The following is a 14,489-nucleotide window of genomic DNA, read 5'->3' as shown; positions in this document are numbered from 1 at the left end:
GTATTTATTTAGCATTTATTGTCATTTATAAATATAAACTATATTAAATAAATGACTAGCCAACTTGACCAGCCTCTAGTTAGAATAAATAGGCTTGGAAAGGGCTTAGTTTCTCATTCAGCTAAGAGCTTTCCTCCTCATTCAGCTAAGAGCTAAGAGCTTTCCTTCTCAGCCCTAGGAGTTCCCTTGCCTTTAGCACTAGACTAGTCTCATCCAGCCCTTGGAGAGCTTGAGTTTGCTTCAGCCAACCTTGGTTCTCCAACGCATGCAATTCAGCAGTCCCTATAGCCATAAGCGCATCAGATCAGCCCCAAATCAGCATAAGACACCTGCGTTTTCTCCATATGAACATCCGCCTGCGTTTACAGATCTTCAGCCCCAACAGATCTGCGTTTCTGTCCAGTAGCAGCCCCTGCAACTTGCGTTTCAGTCCAGCCTCAATCCTATGCCAGAAAGCTGCTCTACAGCCCTGCGTTTGCAGATTTCCAGCAGTCCTTCCATGCGTTTTCAGTCCTACAGCAGTTTACATCAGTATTCAGCCTTCAGTACATCATCCAGTCATACACCAGCCCTCTGGTGAAGGTAACACAACATTCATAAGCATTTACAGCATTCTAACATAGCTTAGAACAGTCCATCTCCTTTTCTCAGCCTCAGGTGTGCAGCCCTTCCTCATGCCCTTGGGAAGAGTGCATAGGCTCGAGATCAGTTGATCGAGGTGTTTCTACAGCCGTGTACAGTTCAGTCAGGCTTCCGATCCTCCGAGATCTTGCGTTTGGCTTATCTACAGTCCACAGTCATTCTCTCTAAAGAAATAAAGCAAATACTATCTCATTATCGGGATAGGGGGCCCTTCAGTGGGTAATTCGGGACCCAATCTGGTGTACAGTTCTCATATCTCTCTCATATCTCTTTAAAGTTTGAAGTATTAAAATGGATTGCTAAACTCACGAAACTCAGGATACAGAAGACGGTGTGAGCATTTGTGTGACAGGATCTTCCAATACAAAGACTTCCGCTGCATATCACAATTTGAGCAGTATATACATATGTACAAACTGGAAGAAAGTCCCACTATTCAACTCTCAACCTGCATGGTTGCACTAGGTTGGGCCATGACTCCGGAAGGTCAGAAATAGGGGCATGAGCAGAAACATGAGTACCCGATAATGGATGCAATGAATCAGCTCCTTGAACCACTGCTGACCAAAGTCGCCCCACCCCAAATCCATCATCAGGCATAGACTCCGAGGAAGTAGAAGGAGTTTCAGTCCAATTCCTATTGACCACTGGCCTGGCTTTAAGTGGTTTCTTTGGTAGTTGCCAACTGACGAAGCAGCAGCCTTAACTGCACCATTCCCCTTGTCCCAAGTCTTGACTGGCGGGGTAGATACTTTAGCTTTCCCTTTCTCAGTTGCTTCGGGTGGTGAGGGACCCGAGGGAGGGTCTACTGGTTGGACAGCAGGTGTAGGCTTTAACAAAACTTGGGGACAATCAGATTGCATGTGACCAAACTTTCCACACATAAAGCAGGAGCCTGCAAAATTTCCCCATTTGAGTTTAAAAAAGACCTCCTGAGAGGGCATACCAGGCATATCAATCTGAAACGCCACATGGGGAGGAGTGGGTTTATCTGTGTCCCACAGCACGCAAAAACGATTGACATTTCCATTCGAACGAGGTGGACATACAACATTCCCAGTGCTTCGGCTAAGAACGGTAATGCAGGTCTGCAATACAAAGGCAAATCCAACAGCTCCACCCAAACCGGGCATTTGTGTCTGATAAGATTTTGATAATCCTTGGTTGGCATTCAAGGAAAAACATGCACCAACTGGCGACCATAAAACAAGGGAGATTTCTCCAAAAGGATTTGCTTATACTGTGGCTCAGTAAAAATAATCTCATAAAAACCACGGGCAGCTTTGTAACAGCCTGCAACAAAGCATCCTTTATAAGCAAAGACTTAATCCACTGTGCAACATCCCCCGCATTAGGGATGCGGCTTGGAAAGAACATCACAACCGCTTTCTGTGCCAAACTCATTACCGGAGTATACAAGACTTGTCCCGGGATAGAAACACGAAAAGCCGGCTTTGGCTCATCCCAAGCTTGCTGAATTTCAGAAAAACCCTTCTTGCAAGGTATCAGCAAAAAGGCTGTAATTCCAGATTCACGCAGTGAGTAGGCGCATCATCAACCAAAACCTGGCGACGCTTAAGGTCGCCTCTTTGAAAAGCCTTCACAGGCTCCATGAAGAAAGCCCCGACGAGCAAACAAACCCTCTCTCTCTCTCACACACACACACATTCACACACTTAGAAGGGGATGTACAGAAAAGAGAAAGGAAAGGCAAAAATCAAAGGGTTGCAGCAGGATAGTGTCAGAATGCGCAGCGGAAGACTAATGCACGTAGGAGACGCATCACCATCGAGCTCCACGAACACCCCCAACGGGCACTGCAGCATCCCTCCACCGGGCTCCCATCTCCTGGTGAGCTACCTCCCAAAACACCGGCCGGAGGAGATAACTATGACAAGGTGCCACCACACCCTATATATGGCGCTTCAACTACCCATGCTTCCACTTATGGGATAATCCAAGGCACGCTCTAGCCATAGATCACAAGCTCGAAATCGCCAACCTTCCAACACCCTCCCTCGATTCGAGGCTTTGCAAGCCACCGAGGCGCGAGGGGGTTGCCCAGGACCACACACGCCTGAGCCGCCAAGACCACACACGCCCGGGCTCTGATACCATGTCAGAATGCACAGCAGAAGACTAACGCACGTAGGAGACGCATCACCATCGAGCTCCACGAACACCCCCAACGGGCAGTGCAGCATCCCTCCACCGGGCTCCCATCTCCCGGTGAGCTGCCTCCCAAAACACCGGCCGGAGGAGATAACTATGACAAGGTGCCACCACACCCTATATATGGCGCTTCAACTACCCATGCTTCCACTTACGGGATAATCCAAGGCACGCTCTAGCCATAGATCACAAGCTCGAAATCGCCAACCTTCCAACAGCTAGAAGTCGCAGGTCTGAAGAAGAAGATGTGCAGGCCGCAAAAAGCAAGTCGCAGGTCTCGAGCACAGGCGAACAGAGTCGAGCAGCTCGTAGATGAGCAGGTCGCAGTCGAGGAGATCGCAGGTGAGCAGAATCGAGCAGGTCGCAGAGGCGAAGTTGTCGAGCAGGTCGCAGGCAAGCGGCTCCTCTCCCACACGCACACACACCACCCCACACACACACCCCTTTTAAGACACACACCTATGTGCGCTTCTGCGCACGCAAAACCAAACTTCAACTGCATGGAAACCCTTGGCGAACCCACCTTTTAAAGGGTGAATTCCGTGTTCAAGTATCATAAGTCAGATATACCACTTTCCCTCTTCATGGAGAGAGATGATTTATGATCAGTCATAAAAGACATTTTGAAATTTGTAGTTTCTTTTTTCTCCTTGCCTTTGTTTATGCCCATATATGAACTCTTAGCTTACTACATAAGCAAGGAAAGCTCCATGATCGTGGATTACCTTGTTTTAATTTTTACTTTCACTTGGAATCACAATTTTGAGAATACATTGTCCAAGGTGGGAAGACAGGATCTCTTGTCGGCAACCTGCCAATTGGCTCTCCAACTGCCAGATAATCTCCTCACTCCTCTGTATCCTATGTGCCACTATGCTCTTGTAGAGATCGATGTTGGTGGACCATGCTTTCTCCAAAGAAACCAAAGAGCTCTCTGACATTTGCTGAAACTCCATGTTCTATACACGTGTACTTGCCACAGATGAACGTGAAAGAAAACAAACACACCTTTGTGGTCAAGGATTAGGGGAATGTTTCATCCTTTCACAATGGAGGAAGGGTGCGTGTAGCCAATTGGCTTGGGCAGGGAAGCTGCATATACACAGATATAAAATGCCCCGTCCACAAATTGGTCGGCTTGTAGCACCCCCTTGGAGGCGCTCTTCTGCTGCGTTTTGCTGCTGACCTACTGTGTGCTATCCTGTAGCCTGAAAAGGCTGTGTTTTTGTTGAATTCGGCCACCTACTGTGTGCTGTCCTGCAGCCTGAAACAGGGCTCCATTTTGGCTCAATCTGGTTGCCCTTATGCTCTCCCACATCTGGCCTTTGAGTGTCCACCACTGGACTCCCCTCATGTGCCTTCTTCCGCCTGTTTGGCTCCATTTAAAGCACCAACAGGCTGCCTTGCTTGCTGTGTCTGCCCTCTACTTGGTGTGTTTGGCCCTCTTTCTTGCCCGTTTTCCATGGGAAAACCCTCACACGCGCTCCTCACTGGAACCATGTATGCTAGTCTAACACACACACACACACACACACACACACACACACACACGCACCCCACCACCAAAGAGAGCAAGAGCTTGGGAGAGCTAGAGAACAAGAGCACAAGAGAGCTTGGACACAAAACTAGACCCAAGAGAATGACCTTTTCTCATTAGTAAAAGTGTCTTTTATACATGGCACGTATTGGCCTTGGGCGTCCACACTTACTAACAAGTTGGGTGGTCACAACTCAAGACTAAGGCCTAACGAGATGTGTTTTAAATATAATCATAAAGTGCATAGAATGTTGGCCTTTACACAAGCCATATCATCTACCATGAGCATCATTGGCATTCATCATCAGCATTCATGAGTCACATCTATTCTTGATCTACAATCATTGTATGTATCCATTCATGTATTGGAATATGGAGTAGATTAGGGCAATATATGTCTTGTCTATTAAATGTTTCCATTCACACTTCCACATAGGGAGATTTGCATTTATCTGCAGCTTAACCTATGATTTTGCGGGAGTGCACATGGGTTGGGCATATACAATGGCCTATCGGGATGGCAGGGATCAGATGCTCTCACACATTGGAACTCTAAAGGGGGAGCGAGCACAGTATACTACTTGATGGGATCTCCTTCATTGATACCTGATGTGCGGGGTTTCACGATTTCCAGTCGGCCCATTGGCATAGCAGCCGATCATGCATATCTGAGTTTCACACTAGTAGGTAGACCCCCGAGAGATGGGCCAGCCACTCATCTACCTAGGTACCCGAGATATCAGTTTGCACGTGAGACAGTTGGGGTTTACCGAGATGCAGTATCTGATGGCTTGTTTGCTTTAGACCCGCATAGCCCTCTGGACGAGATTACGAGAGGATTGGCAGGTGTACTACATGCATCCGCCTCATATGCATTTCCCTGCACTACGATCCCTTCCCCCCCGCCCTCGCCCCCCCCCCCCCCCCCCCGCCCCCGCAGCACTGCCCCACAGAACAATTGGTATGATGATGAGTGTTGTGAGACACGGGCATAGCTACAGCGTGAGATTGCCATTGGGACTCACACGCATAGAAAGGCCAAGATGATCTTTCGGTGCCTTGTGTGGAGGAAGAAACGAGCCTACCTAGCTAAGTTAGAGGAGGAGATCTACCAACTCTTCCTGGGGAAGGACAGCAAGAGGGCATGGAAGATGTTACAGGAGAGACAGCCTTGTACTCCGATTACTGCACCTGAGGCATGGCATGCTTATGCTAGAGAGCTATATGATGCACCAGGACAGCCCCCCACCCCCTCTCCACTGGGAGCTAGACTGGCTAGCAGCATTTTACTGTGTGGATGGTGCTAGATGCAATAGACAGTTTACAGAATGGAAAGGCACAGGATCATGATGGGCTAGTTGTAGAGCACTTCTCATATGCGCGCAATACTTTGGCTCGGCTGATCGTACATGTGTTTAATCGTGCCATTTGTTAGGGTTTCCTGGCAAGCTGGACAAAGCATATCATTGTACCACTCTTTAAGAGTGGGGACCCCGTGGTACCAGGCAACAATATGACGATCATGATTGCTCGTTACTTGGCCAAACTATATGGCTCTATATTGGAGTCGGAGCTGAGCCGCTGGGCAGAGAGGCATGGTCATCGAGCTCAGGGAGAGGCCGGCTTCAGGAGAGGATTTACTACCTTGGATCACATACTGACACTTCGGGCACTTATTGAAGAGGGCAGGGCACAGAAGAGAAGGATATACTGCTGCTTTGTGGACTTCCACAAAGCCTTTGATACCGTACCACGTGCCAGGGTTATGCATAGATTGCATGACATTGAGGTACCTGAGGATATGCAGTGGGGGATATATGCTTTGTATGAGTCTGTGAGACAGGCAGAGTCCGAGCTCTAGGCAAACTATCCGATATGGTGACCACCACGTTTGGACTATACATTGATGCGGTCTCCGATTATGTAGACAGATTGGGAGGCCCAGGGGCATGCCTGGCAGGGGTGTTGCTACCCATCTTGTTATATGCTGATGATATTGTTCTAATCTCAAACTCTCCAGAGGGATTACAGGGACATCTGGATGCATTACAGGCATTCTGTGCGGATAGAGATCTGACAGTGAACCTTGGGAAAACCAAGGTTATGGTGTTTAACACCACACAAGCATGGGTGACGAGATCAGAGCCTCAGTTCACTTTCCGAGGGGAGCCGGTTGAGTATGTTAGGTCATATGTCTACTTGGGAGTTACTTTCACAGGACCGCGTTTCTCCCTGAAGGAGGCAGCAGGAGCTAGATTAGCTCGAGGGCATGCAACCTTGGGGGCACTTGAGAGGCAGTGTGCACACATACAGTTTCAGGAGCTGCGCACCAAATTGTGGCTAATTGATACACTTGTCACATTGACCCTCCTGTATGGAGCTCCAATTTGGGGGGCCGACATACATCACAGATCTCAAAGAGGGACGGATAAGGGATGGAGGCAAATGGAGCGACCACTGATTATGATGATTGCCCGCATGATTCGGAGCAAATCATCGATACCACATGACTTTGTTCGGGCTGAGCTGGGTGCCGCACCAGTAGTGACCGAGGCCCTATTCCAAGCAGTTACCTTTTTACAGCGGCTATGGGAGCTCCCTCAGCAGAGGTACTTTCGATTGGCATTGACCTCATCCATACAGTTGGCAGAGGATGGAGATACTCATTTCTGGTATGCTCAAATGAGATCATGGTTTGACCTACATGGTTTGCAGATAGAGGCACTACCATCCTTTCAGTACAACCTTAAAAGTGGATTGCTAAACTCCCGAAACTCAGGATATAGAAGGCGGTGTGAGACTTGTGTGACAGGATCCTTAATTACGAATACTTCCGCTGCATGTTACAATTAATTCTTCATTAAGTTAAGCACCCATGTGATAGTAGCACAAGCTCACAGCTAGAAAAGAGCATAGTACCCATCCTCCTATATGCAAATGAGATAGTCCATATTTCAAACTCAACCGAGGGGTTGTAGCAAATTAATCCAGATGTAGTACAGGTATTTTGTCATGAGAGGACCTCATGATGAATTTTGGAAAAGCCAACAAAGGGGATATGATTGAGGTGCTCAAGTCAACATCACATTTTCTGGGCCTGATCTTTAATATGGGGCTGGCTGTCCATACATGCCTAGTGAAAGGATATGCAACCCTTGCTTGATTCAAGAGGCAGTGCTTCCAAGCCTATTTCTAGGAACTTAGTATCAAATGTTGATTATTTGATATTGTGGTTGTCACGTGCATGCTGCACTTGGATGCCACGTGGACATATCTGCACAACTCTTGCAGGACTTGGAGTGGAAAATTGTCACTTGTGAGCCCGAGTCCGGGACGAGTCAGCTAGGGTTCCACTGTAAGCATCCAAGATTAGGTGTGCAAGTCTCGTACATGGTCTTGGTCAAGTGTGCAAGTCCTGCACATGAAGCAGTGCCAGTCCGTACTATGAGTCACCCTCAAGAATGATGACAAGTGTTCTAGGTGTTTGGTTTGTAGCCAAATATACTAGGCATTTGTGTAGTTGCATGTAGTCGCATGTAGAAGAATAGGGGTTGTAACCCTTGCCTATCAAGGGGGTATCCCTTGTGGGCCACCCGAGGGGCCATGCAGGCCCATGGCCGATGCCCAAGAGCCAGCATGGCTGGGCATGCTGTCAGCCAGCAGGCCTAGAGCATAGGCAGCCAACCAAAGGGGCTGCACAGTGAGGGGCTGTTGAACCAGTTGGCCAGCTTTTGGACAGCTAGGCAACAGGTCGGCGAGGTCTAGGAGGGCTATTGGTCTAGTTTTTCTTGATATCCTTGATGGCCCCCTCCCCCTACCGGGGGGTTAGCTCTATAGGTTGTATGATGATGATGGTCCCACTTTGTATCATATAGCTCGTATTTGACGTTCCCAGCTCATAGCTCTAGTTTTTGTTTTCTTTTGTACCATGATGAGATTACATGGACACTATTGTATCACCTTTGGTCTCATAGACCCACTGGGTCTTTTGAAGACATTCTTTCTCTCAAGTTAATGCATCACAATAATTGCAATCAACTCAGTAGGCTTTCTCATACGACAGTTTCTCATTGCCTTGCTTGTAGAAGGTTAAACTGCACCATGGAATCTTCTTCATCCTTGGGAGATGTAGTGTCATCCTTTTGAGCATTCATAATGAACAATTTTCTATAGATTTTGTAACTACATCACTTGCCTCCTATCATGGACTGTTCAAAGAGTAGAGAATGGTAGCCTTCACAGTCTAGGGGATATTTGTTGTCATGTGCACCCATGCACTGTGGTACACGGTGACAAACTAGCTCGTCAACAGCGCAAGAATCATGTACAGAAGTAGTACCTTTTAGGATTTATTTGTCGTATGCTGTGACCTCTTTGTGAGCCCAGTCCGGGACATGTCAGGCACGAGCTACGTAGGTCAGTAGTGTCAGGTTAGTTCTCTTAACCCACTGTGGAGAATTCAGCAAGTGTTCATCATTTAGAAGCATGTAGACGTCAGCCATAGCAGTAGATACATTAGAGCATGTAGATGCACTTCATGTAGAGGGGGCAAGCCCCAAGGCAGCCCCTAAGTTGGGCTTGCCTTGCAAGGGGGGTAGCCAACCCCTTAGCCTTGCATATAGGCTCAGCGGACCAGTCTTTGGGAGGCTGTGTTGCAGTCGGCTAGGTCTTGGGCCCAGTCGACCAGGACTGGCAGCCACCCGACCTGATAAAGGCAGCTAACTAGCATAAAATGCTAGTCGTGAGACAGTTGCTGCAGCCTACTGGCATTATGTGATAGTCGGGTATCAGTTGCTACAGCCGATTGACATTTAATGTTAGTCGTAGACTTTTTCTGCCAACCGAGAGGCCTATGGGCAGCCGACTAGGCACTCTGAAGCATATAAAAAGGCAGGCTCAGATCAGTCCCTAAATCATCAGATAAAAACCAGAGATTATCATCAGAAGTCAAGCATGCGTGCCTAGGCTCTTGCTGGTACATACTTACAGTCCTACTTGTGCTCTCAGCCCAAGGCAAAGAAGCTCAATCTCTTCCTTCCCTCAGTCTCGGGCCGGTGTAGTTCTCTCGAAGATAGCTTCAAAGTCGCCTAAAGCTTATACACAGTTCTGCCCAACGTCTGGTTGCTTTGTCCTTGCGTTTGGTGGTCAGTTAGTCAGTTTGTCCGCTCAGTCTTGCAGACACAGTTCAGCTTGTATACAGTTCTCTAGAAGAAGAAAGAAAGCAAATACTCTTGCTTGCAGGGGGGCCCTTCAGTGGGTAATTCGGAACCCCATTTGGTGTCGTCTCTACTACATCTCTTTCAGATTCATGTATGTTGTTTTAAAGGATTGCTAAATACTCACTAAACATTAGGTTTAAAGAAAAGGCCCCGTTGTTTCACACGGTTCTAGCTCAGCACATGCTACATTGGTATCAGAGCTTGAGGCGTGATTCAACCAGGCAACCTAGGGTGAGGGCATGCGGTGGATGGTGAAGCTGAGATTGGTAAAAACCACTTGCCCATCCACAATGGCATCAAGCTCCAAAGATATCACGAAAGAAGAAGAACGATTCGAAGAAACGCTTTCGCAAAAAGAAGACGAAGACAACCAAAAGCTAAAGGAGCAGATACGGCAACTCCAGATTCAACTTGAAAGAGTGCAGATGGAAAGAAAACTGGCAGAATTATAGGCAACCTTGGCCAAGCATGAGACACCTAAAGAACAAAGTTCCTCAATGGAACAATGGTGTCGATGGATGACTGAAAAGGAAGAGCGAGACCGTGAAGCAAGACTGGCCGAACAACTAGCAGAGAAAGCCAAACGCAAGGCCAAAGAGGAGCGATTGTGGGCGGAGGTCGAAGCGAAGGCGAACCACGAGCGACAAGCCTGAGAAGACTTGAGGAACTAGTTCCAACAGACACTCTGGACTCTGGTAACTTCTTTCCACCCTTCTCAATCCTCCACAACCCCAACCATAGCCTCGACAACAGTTATCTGTGCCTCACTAAACTTCACTAAGTACGACGGCAAGTGCGATCATTCGGTTGTGACTCAGTTTATTCACCAGTTTCTTGCCCACTTTCCTCTTTCAAAAATCACAGAAACCCAAGACAAAGTCCATCTGGCGGCTTCACACCTCACTAGTGATGCAGTCACTTGGTGGCAACATTGGTTCCGTTTGCACACAGATCCTTACACTGGTTTATTGGATTATGATTGGGACACCTATGTCCGATTTGAAGACCAGGTTTCTACCTCCGCATTACATGACAAATCTAGAAGATGAGTTCTACAAACTCACCCAGAATGGTTCCTTGTGCTCACTTACTCGAACAAGGTGATCACGTCAGCTCAACAATTGGGGAAATCTGAAGAGGAGAAGCTCAAGTAGTTCATTTGGGGATTGGATCCAAACTTTCGGTTCTCAGTTCGAAATTTTGAACCTCAGACATATGACAGGACTTTGGCTCTTGCACAGAATCATGAGATGATGCTCAATGGAGGCAAGCCCAAGAGTGCTCTCGTCACCCCCAAACCTCAGCAGTAGTAGCAACATACGCAGACCAACCAGCAGAACCAGGCGTCTAATCAACAAATAGGTAAGGGGGCTCCCAACAACAACAAGAATCAAAAGAAGAAGGGTCAGAATAGCTCTGGGAAGGAGCGACAAGATGGACCTAAGCAGACTCCTGAAGAAAAGATCAAGGAGGGTCTTACTGGAGGATTCCTGCAGTCAGATGAGAAGGAACGATACTTCAAAGAGAACATTGTTTTTTCTACCACCACACGGGACATGCCAAGAAGGATTGTACCTAATGACAGGCGGAAAATAGCAAACAACTAGCCTCTACAGTGGCTACCGCCACAACTGTACCACCCCTCCAGCCCTGCCCTCGCTACCAATGCTGTTCATCTTTCGCCCGGTTTGAATGCGGTACCCGCAATGGTATTCGATGATAAGCAGGAGGAGTGTCAGAAAGGTCTTATCAAAGATTATGGCACATCGAAGGGGCAACAGTTTGTTGCCCTGTTTGACATGGGCAGTTTAGAAGATGCCATCTCTCTGCAGTTGGTGACCAAGATGAAATGTGTCCTTGTGCCGTATCATTTGGATGTGGACGGGTTCACTCTTGGCCTCCGTACTCATATTCCCCAAAAAGCTCAACAGTTTGCCTTCACAGTTCAGAAGGCTCAGTTTCAGAGGGACTTCATTGTCTCGCCCCTTCTCGGGTGTGGTACTGCCAATATGTGCTCACTCTTGATTGGAGGCAGGACACCTTTACAATCATTGAAGGTCTGCCTGAGCCTACTATCATTCTTAGGGATTGGAGCATTCAAGGTATTCAACTTATTTCCCACCTTCAAGCCAGTAGAGCTATCAGAAAGGGAGCTAATTGTGCAATGATCTATCTCCGCCCACGGAAGATAGCAACATCCACCGCAACTTCATTAGAACCCTAGATTGGCCTCCTCCAGCAGTTTCAGGACATCATGTTGAGGGATGATCTTCCACCAAGACCCCCATCCTCTCGTCCTGAAGACCATCGTATCGAATTGGTACCTGGAGCTGAGCCACCAAGTAAGTTTCTGTATTGTCTTTCCAAGGCGTTGGAAGTTGAGTTGGAGACGCAACTAGCACAGTCGCTGAGATCTGGTTTCATTAGGCCTTCTTCGTGTCCATTTGCTGCACCAATTCTGTTTGTGCAGAAGAAAGATAAGACGGCACGTCTGTGTGTGGATAACCAAGCCTTGAATAAGTTGACATTCAAGAATAAGTTCCCCATGCCAAGGATAGAGTACATCCTTGAAAGGTTCAATGGTGCTCAGTACTTCACAAAGATCGACCTCAAAAGTGGCTATCATCAAGTCAGGATTTTTGAGGCGGATATCCCAAAGATTGCCTTTCGAATAGAACGAGGGCATTATGAGTTTGTGGTCGTGCCTTTTGGTTTGACCAATGCACCGGCGACATTCAACAAGATGATGTTATGAGTCTTCGCCATACTCATCGGTATATGTCTTTCCATTTTTTTGGATAACATTCTTATTTTTTCTGCCACTGCAGAGTAACGCGTGAAAGATGTGCAGCAGGTCTTGCAGCTTTTGCGAGACAACAAACTCTACATTAATGCAAAGAAGAGCATATTTGGAGTTCAAGAAGTCCAATACCTAGGCTATGTGATCGGTTTTAATGGCATTCGCCTTGATCCTGAAAAGATAAAGGCAATCCTTGATTGGGACGTTTCAAAGATAAATCAAGAGATACGTTCCTTTGTGGGCTTGTGCCAAGCATATAGCTCGCATATGGATCAGTTTTCTAACCTTGCAGCACCATTGATAGATTTGCTGAAGGGAGTGAAGACTCGAAGACAGAAAATTTCAGTCTTAGGTAAGGCTTTAGAGGCTTTGTTTGCTTTGCAAAAGGCAGCTTCCGAAGCACCAGTTCTTAAACTCGCATCATGGGATGACCCTTTTGAGGTAATCACCGATGCCAGGAATCCGCCATAGGAGCAATTTTGCAACAAGAAGGTAGACCAGTGGCGTATTACAACAGAAAGTTGAATGATACAGAAAAAAATTATTCTGTATATGACAAAGAGTTGCTAGGGGTTATCATAGCCTTGAAGCAGTGGAAACCTTTTCTTTATGGAAGAGAATTTAGTGTGAAGACAGACCACCAGGCCTTGAAGTGTTTGCAAACTATGCCAAGTGCCTAGTGGATCGATAGACAGCACCGGTGGAGTCAATTGTTCCAAAAATTTGGAGGAATGATTCAGTATGTACCGGTTAAGAACAACTCCATCGCGGACTGTCTTAGTCGCAAAGGTAGTATTCAGACAGTACAGGAGTCCACTGTGTTATAGATACAAGGAAAAGATTTAACAGTATGAAGTCACAGTATATAGATTGTCGAGAATTTGGAACTCCTTACAGTATGGCCCTTTATTCAGAACCGGGTCATTACACCATTCAGGACGGTTGGCTCTTTTACAAGGGTCAACTATGTGTTCTTAGGGAGAAAAGATGCCCATGATTCACTTGTTGGTGGTCATCACGGGATCAAGAGTACCTTGGAGAAGTTAGAAAGATCGTTTTATTGACCGAAGATGCGCAAGGATGTGTACAACTATGTTTCTCAGTGTTCCATGTCAAAAAGTGAAAGTACCTCATACCAAACAGGTAGGGCTGCTTCAGCCATTGCCCGTTCCTGAGGGTTCGTTTCACGACATTTCGATGGATCCGCATCTATTGGACCTCGGAATACTCAATGTATGACAATAGTTGACAGATTCAGTAAATTTTGTATGCTTATAGCATGCAAACAGATGGCCACATCAAAAGATATAGCCCGGCTCTTTCTCCAATATTGGTATTTGTGGTTTGCCATGGACCATTACTTCAGATCGGGACCCAAAGTTTACATCTCACTTATGGCGAGCTCTGTTCGACAACTTTGGTACCAAATTGCAACTACCCAGTGCATTCCTTCCCTAGATCGATGGCCAAACTGAGATTTACAATGAGTTGGCTTTCGATTTGCTTAAAGCGTACTGCCATGATTACCAATCGAAGTGGGAGCTTCATCGCCCGTTGGTATAGGCGATTCTCAATGACCCTCACTCATCCAGTGTTGGTAGAACTTCGTACGAGGCAGCCTTTGGTCGAAGATTTTCATCCCTTCTCACGAGGATGATCTCTCCTTCCTTGGAAGCCAACAAGACGACGTAAACTTTTTCAGCAATCATTGAGTCCGCCAAAGAGCATCTTACCAAAGCTCAGGAGGCGTACACCAGATAGGCAAACAAGTCACGGAGAGATGTCAATTTCAAAGAAGGTGAATGGGTTTATTTAAGGATCATGAAGCAATGACTCAAGCAAGTGGGCTCGCGCTGTCCAAAGTTGTCATTCAAAAGTTTTGGTCCTTTTTCCATCATAAAGAAGATAAGTGACATTGCCATGCAACTCAGATTGCCAGACAGTTGGATGATGCACAACGTCTTCCACGTCTCTTGGTTAAAGCCTTATATTGGACCTTCATTGCAGAATGTTCCAAAAGAGCAGTAGTTAGAAATGGTTGATGAAACAGAGGTGATAGAGCCTGAGAAAATGTTTGTTTAGTGCATATGTATGGGGGTGTAATTTGCATAAACAAAAT

At 46.9% G+C, this 14,489-nt stretch overlaps 1 protein-coding gene across 2 annotated transcripts in view; it reads left to right on the top strand.

Moving 5' to 3' along the window:
* LOC147607922 (uncharacterized) overlaps nt 1-14,489 on the top strand; it is a 75,085-nt gene that overhangs the window by 8,647 nt on the left and 51,949 nt on the right. The gene's annotated exons all lie outside the window — the stretch shown is intronic.

Source organism: Cibotium barometz, chromosome 54, assembly GCF_041138505.1.
Source record: "Cibotium barometz isolate CiBa-2024 chromosome 54, ASM4113850v1, whole genome shotgun sequence".
NCBI lineage: Eukaryota > Viridiplantae > Streptophyta > Polypodiopsida > Cyatheales > Cibotiaceae > Cibotium > Cibotium barometz.
The sequence above is the reverse complement of the archived record's forward strand: the minus strand, read 5'-3'. Positions and strand labels throughout refer to the sequence as shown.